Raw genomic sequence first — 6,967 nt, forward strand, 5'->3', positions numbered from 1 at the left:
CAAAGCTGGGTCAAAAATCTCCATAAGGGCCAGCGGTCCTTCACGCACGACTATGCTGAGAGAGGGCCGCTGCAGACGGGGTGTGGTTAGCCCTGGCTGCCATTAGCATCGGAGGTCCACTGGCTGCCACGGTCCTCTCAACTTCAGAAATATTTTTTTTAATTATGCATTAAACCGGTAAATGGACCATATAATGACGCTTTAAAGTATAATAATTTCACCTCAAATGACCTCAAAACATGTTTTTATGGAACAACAGCAACAGAAAAGAGAACTTTTAACTTTTAATGGAGCGTCCCATCGAAAGCTGCTGCTGCCGTAGTGCATGCTACTGTTCAATAGTTGTTGCCATCTTCCTTGTGCTTTCTCCAGCATCACGCAGCTTTGTCGTCACGCCCTCAAAACCCCGCCCGATTTGCATCCAGACATTCAAAACACATCACTGCATTGTGATTGGCCCGCCAGTTCTAGGGCCTGGGGCATTGATCGAGGCTAGACCACTCGCAGGCAAAAATGATTTTGGCCGCTGGCAGCTGGGGCTAGTTCACTAGGCTATCTGTCTCGGTTTAGTTGTCTAAATCTTAACCTTTAATGCAGAAAACTCTGGATCAAATCCTGAAAACTTAATGAAAATGATCTAGGATATGATTTATACGTTTTCTTTTTTGTTATAATTAGTGTTGCACCGATACCAGTATCAGGCGGGGCCCCGATCCAGCACTAAAATGGTGCATCGGTATCGACAAGTATCAACCAATAGGGCACCGATACCATTTTGAGAGCCAAAAGTTTATTCAACTATTGTCACCCATTCCAGGTAGGCAATAAAAAGTTCTACTGGATTAACTTTGTATTAGTCTTTTTCCTGCTTCACAAAGGTAGGCAGCAGCTTGACAAAGCCATGATGGCAATTATTTTACATCCAAGCAGTATGCAGTTCTTCATTTATACACACACACATCAATTTCAAACAGATGGTATCGGCCAATACTACACAGCCAGGTATCAGGTATTGGTATCGGGGCCAAAAAATGGCATCAGTGCAACACTAATTTTTACTGAATTGTGTGAAGTAAAGTTTTACATTCATCCATTAGGTAACAGATTCACTATCAAAGCTCATTGGTTTCTGATCAGTGTGACTGAGCAGGATTAAGTCTGACTCTCAGTCTGGTCTGTAGCAGGCTGGCTGCTCACAATAAATCACCATGGCACCTGATGTGTTGCTGCTTTCCTGAAAATCCTGACTTAATCCAGTATCCTGGTTTCATGAAATTAGCCTCTGATCTTGTTGCATGTTTGTCTTTTCCTTCCTGCAGCTTTGGGTTCAGTTGGTAAAGATCTAGAAGCACCTGAGAGGTGGAAGTGACAGCCAATAGAGCTGCTCCTGCAAAGTGTTTCTCTCACTGAGAGGCTGCTCGATAACCTGAGCAGGTTGTCACAAACAACTTTTCACCTCATTTTATTCACTGTTACCACTGACTAGGGGGAACATGTCTTTATTAACGACATAATCATTTCTCTTTTCTTTGTGAATCTTTAATGTCAGAATAGAGAAAGCTAAGCACTGTTTTTAGACTTTCCTCGTTTGTTTCCAACAATGAGCAAAGATGGAAACAGACGAGTTTAAAAATGTAATTACTGACATTATAATCTCTAACTTCATCACCAACAGGTGTTAGAAGAGAACAAACACAATAAAACATATTTTTTGCAAATCGAAGTATATTCTGAGATTTATAGCAACTGGTTGAATCGATCAAAAGAGAAGTGAGGATTCTGATTCTGATTATAAAACTGTTTTATTTCTTTCTATCTTACCTTTAGTTCTGGTCCAAATGTTGATGCTCACAACCGTTATAGAAAGAGCTGCTAAACCCACAGAGACGATGATGATACGCCATAAACCTGAAAGAGAAACAAGAAATAATGTTCTGTAATCAAAGGTTAAAATGATATTTTACTTTATTAGCAGTCAGATGATTTTCATTTTTTTAAACTGTTTGTCAGCATAGAATTAAGCTAGAACTGATGGTAAAAGATTATTTAACAAACTCGAAAATGTATGAGAGAGGATATAAAATCACCATCTGTGTGTCAGTGTGTTGGGGGGGCATGTATTTCTTACATGGTGGGGACCGTTTTCCATGAATAATGGCACATTCTGAGGACCGACTGCTCTAGTAGGGACCAATGCCTGGTCGCCATGGACACAGATGCTGTTTTAAGGTGAGTTTAAAAACTAAGGTATGAATTGAGTTTAGGATGAGGTTAGGATTAGGCAAGAACACGTAATGCTTAGGTTTAGGGTCACAGTTAGGCTGTAGAAATGGGTTAGAAATGATGGAAGTCAATGAAAATTCTCCACAGGGATAGAGAAACATGACTGTGTGTGGAGTATAAACTAGATTTATCTTTTATATGAAAACAAAGAGAAATTACTTAATGATTTACCCTGAATTGTTGCTGCTGTTTCATTCTGATTCTTTCTCTGACCAGGAAAAGTTCACTCAGTCACTGTTCAGCTAGTTTCCCTATAAACCTCACACTCACACAGCAGCCCTGCTTAGAGAAACTAGCAGAGGTGAGCTGCAGCAATGGCTGCTTCAGGGGGAAAGATGGTGATTCCAGAGTGGAGGTACAGACACTATTTTACTTTCCATTAGATACATCCACATAGCATGAAAAGAAGGAAACTAGTCCTGGCATAGATGATTATAATCATGACACTATTGCAGGTGAGGTTGACAACATTCACTAATTCTAAGTTATATCCCACAAAATTACCTTGACAATGGCAATAAATTAATCAAAGCTCTAAAATGTCCCATTCTATGGAGGATGAAGTGACTTTTCTTAACATTGATCATGTCTTTTAAAACTGCGAGTCTGTTTTAACTCAGAAAAATTATAATTTAGAAAGATGTATTTGTGGTTTTATCAGTCAGAACTCTCATTCCTAACTCTCCATGTCATGATCACCAAAGTATGTATAAAGATGACTGAAATAACAACAACATGATAACAGGAGCTAAAGACAAACCACTCATATATTCATATTAATTTACTGAGTATAATTGGGCCAAACCTTGATTTGTTGTGTCAGAAGTTCTCCTGCTCCCAACTGTTTGCTTTGGGTCCTTGTTTCCTGGAGTGGCTTCATTTGTTCAGTTTCCAGGAAAAATAAGAAACAAAGTTTTTAAATATTTTGTAATGAAATGCAGCAGTGTCTTTTAAATGTATAAGTTTAACTTATAAGTAAAGTTTTATCAGATTTTTTTAAAAATCTTATTTCATGATTTTATTCTCTAATTTTAGAGCCAAAAAAGGCCAAAATGAGCAGATTATAATTTAGATCATATGATCATGATTTTGAAATATTTGTGAAACATTAGAACAATCACTACCTTGAAAGGCTGGTGAGACGTTTTTGGTTTCTGGTCTGGTTGTCTTTGAGTTTGTGTTTCCAGGTTCGTTTGTTGGTTGAACTTTTACTCCTGATATTTCTAGAAACAAGGAGAAAGTTTATATCTGTTTATTAAAGAGCTCTAATGTCTCTCTGTCTCTCCACTGTCCATTTCTATTCCAGCCCTCCTTCTGTTTTACCAACTGCTACCGTTTCCTGCTGAGAAGATCTTAAGTTCTGATGAATGCAGGGGAAAGATATGTTCAAATTCAATCTAAACTTCCTCAATCGTTCCTGTTGGAGTCACATTAAAAAACATCAGATAAGAATCAGATTCAGGACCAAATATGAGATGGGGTTGAAATATGACTACCAAAAAAAAAAAAAAAAAAAACTCAGATGAGGGCCATTAATGGGCCAATTCTGAGCCATTCCACTTTTTTTTTAAAGCCCTGACTACAAAAAGAATTAAATTTAGGCCAAATCTTTTCTGCAGTTGGAAAACCTTGTATGTCTCTACTTCTACTCACCTCGTCCAAAAAAGGCCAAAATGTGCAGATTATAATATACATCATATGATCATGATTTTGAAATATACTAAAACATTAGAACAATCACTACCTTGAAAGGTTGGTGAGATATTTTCGGTTTCTGGTCTGGTTGTCTTTGAGTTTTTGTTTCCAGGTTTGTTTGTTGGTTGAACTTTCCATCCTGATTTTTTTGGAAACAAGAACAAAGTGTCAGAAACCAAAACTGTTCATATGTTATTCTTCAAAACTCTTTTAAAGTATTAGACAGATTAAATAGCTATATCAGTTGATTTTGGTCATTAATAACAATCCGATTATTAATAAATGAGAAAACAGTCCAGTTGTGTCCAAATCCTGAAGCTAATCCCAGTTCCCTGTGATGTCAGTGATCTTCCTCAGCTCATCATCTTCTAACCTGTTTCTCACCTGAGGACTGAAGACTGAAGGTAAACTCTTCATCAGTAACAGTATCAGTCACTTTACACTGAGGGAACTCAGACCCTGATGATAAAGAGACAGTAGCAGAGCAGCCAGTCTCTGATGGTGGTTCTTTGTTGTCCACATCCTGATTAAACCATTTCACTTTGTATCTACAGGGGTCAAAGGTCACCACAGAGCAGCTTAATGTCACCCTCTGATTCTCCTGTTTAATTACTGAGGAAGAGAGAAACAATAAAAGACTAAATCAGACAAATGACCTCCATCACTAATCAATTCCACATATTGTTGCATGAAATGATTCGACTTTTAAGTACAAAAACAATAATTTAACAAATGTTAAAACTCACTGTTAAGAACAGACAGAACCACAGCAGACTGATAAACTGGTCTGTGTGCGTCTCTATATTTCCATTGTTCACAGATATAACGTCCAGCATCTTCCTCTCTGACCTTCTTTATAACCAGAGAACAGTCTGCTGTTAGACTCAGTCTGTCTGCTTTAGTGATGTCATTATTAANCAATGAGAAAGTTTATATCTGTTTATTAACAAGCTCTAATGTCTCTCTGTCTCTCCACTGTCCAGTTCTATTCCACTCCTTTTGTTTTACCAACTGCTACCGTTTCCTGCTCAGCAGATCTTTTTTTTTTAAAGCCTTGACTCAAAAAAAATCTAATTTTGGCCAAATTTATCTGCAGTTGGAAACCCTTATATGTCTGTACTTCTACTCACCTGAGCCTAAATAAGGCCAAAATATGCAGATTATAATATCGATAACATGATCATGATATTGAAATATATCTAATACATTAGAACAATCACTACCTTGAAAGGTTGGTGAAATAATTTTTATTTCTGGTGTGGTTGTCTTTGATCTTGTTTTTCCAGGTTTGTTTGTTGGTTGAACTTTTCCACCTGATTTTTCTAGAAACAAGAACAAAGTGTCTGAAACCATAACTGTTCATATGTTATTCTTCAAAACTCTTTCAACTTATTAGACAGATTATATAACTATATCAGCTGATTTTGGTCATTAATAACAATCCGATTATTATTTAAAGAGAAAATAGTCCAGTTGTGTCCAAATCCTGAATCTAATCCTAGTTCCCTGTGATCTCAGTGATCTTCTTCAGTTCATCATCTTCTAACCTGTTTCTCACCTGAGGGCTGAAGACTGAAGGTAAACTCTTCATCAGTAACAGTATCAGTCACTTTACACTGAGGGAACTCAGACCCTGATGATAAAGAGACAGTAGCAGAGCAGCCAGTCTCTGATGGAGGTTCTTTGTTGTCCACATCCTGATTAAACCACTTCACTCTGTATCTATGGAGGTCAAAGGTCACCACAGAGCAGTTTAATGTCACCCTCTGATTCTGCTGTTTAATTACTGAGGAAGAAAAAAACAATAAAACTCTAAATCAGACAAATTACCTCCATCACTAATCAATTCCACATATTGCTGCATAAAATGATTCGACTTTTAAGTACAAAAACAATTATTTAACAAATATTAAAACTCACTGTTAAGAACAGACAGATCTACAGCAGACTGATGAACTGGTCTGTGTGCCCCTCTGTATCTCCATTGTTGACAGTAATAACGTCCAGCATCTTCCTCTCTGACCTTCTTTATAACCAGAGAACAGTCTGCTGTTAGACTCAGTCTGTCTGCTTTAGTGATGTCATTNATGTCTAATTTCAAAGATCAGTCACACTGGTAAGATTGGATTTTACTTTTAAAACCTGCTGGTTTCCAGTTTAACCTCTGAAGTGTTTTTCTATGAACTGAAGAGGAAGTGATTGGTGAGGATGTGGTGAACAGCAGCCGCAGAGCTCTGGAGGTTTTAACCCACAATGAACAGAGAAATATACGTAGTTAACACATTGATGTGTGACATTAACAGACATTAATAGACACAGCAACTCAATTTATTTTAAAGCTACAGCTACATTATAACACATATGTCACATTTGTGGACAATAACCAACTAGAACTACTCATAGGTATAAAAATCTTCAGACACCAAAGACAGAAAATAGAGATGTAAAAAAACAAAAATACAAGGCATCTTAAATTTTAGAAAACTCATTTTACATGCATTAAGACCTTAAAACATGTTCAGTATATGATAAATAAAATGATAAACTACAATATTTTCACATAAAATCTCTGTTAAACCAGGCAGCCTGTTGTGATGCTTCAATGATGTCATCAACCAAACAACCTCTCAGCTCATCTCAGCTTTACATTTAAAAGCATTTAGCAGATTTTCTTAAACAGATTTCATTTTCAAAATTCAGAAGTCATTCAAAGTTCACAAATATTGATACTGTAACATCACACATTTAAACAGACATCAATACTGTGTTTGTTTCATGATATTTTAAGCTGATGATTGATTTTCTCCATGTGGAAGTGAAATATCATCTGACACTCAGGGGTCTTTAGTTCGGGCCCTAGAGCTCCAGTGTTCAGCACCTTTTAGACTATGTTCCCACTGCAGGTCTTAATGCTTAAACGTAAAAGCCAGTAAATTAGAATATTTTGAAAAACTTGATTTATTTCAGTAATTGCATTCAAAAGGTGTAA

At 37.0% G+C, this 6,967-nt stretch overlaps 1 long non-coding RNA gene across 2 annotated transcripts; it reads right to left on the reverse strand.

Annotated features, from left to right (window-relative positions):
- Nucleotides 1–1,821: 1,821 nt before the first annotated feature.
- Nucleotides 1,822–5,952, reverse strand: LOC107104845. 2 transcript variants are annotated; one of them, XR_001482291.1, is made up of 6 exons: nt 5,899–5,952; nt 4,363–4,590; nt 4,028–4,117; nt 3,408–3,506; nt 3,089–3,157; nt 1,822–1,908 (listed from the first exon to the last, which is right to left on the reverse strand). It is a non-coding gene; the product is annotated as an uncharacterized LOC107104845 (long non-coding RNA). The 2 variants fall into 2 exon arrangements; XR_001482290.1 differs by lacking the exon at nt 3,408–3,506.
- Nucleotides 5,953–6,967: the final 1,015 nt, after the last annotated feature.

The sequence above is a fragment of the Cyprinodon variegatus genome, unplaced genomic scaffold (assembly GCF_000732505.1).
Source record: "Cyprinodon variegatus isolate N-32 unplaced genomic scaffold, C_variegatus-1.0 Scaffold1916, whole genome shotgun sequence".
Lineage (NCBI taxonomy): Eukaryota > Metazoa > Chordata > Actinopteri > Cyprinodontiformes > Cyprinodontidae > Cyprinodon > Cyprinodon variegatus.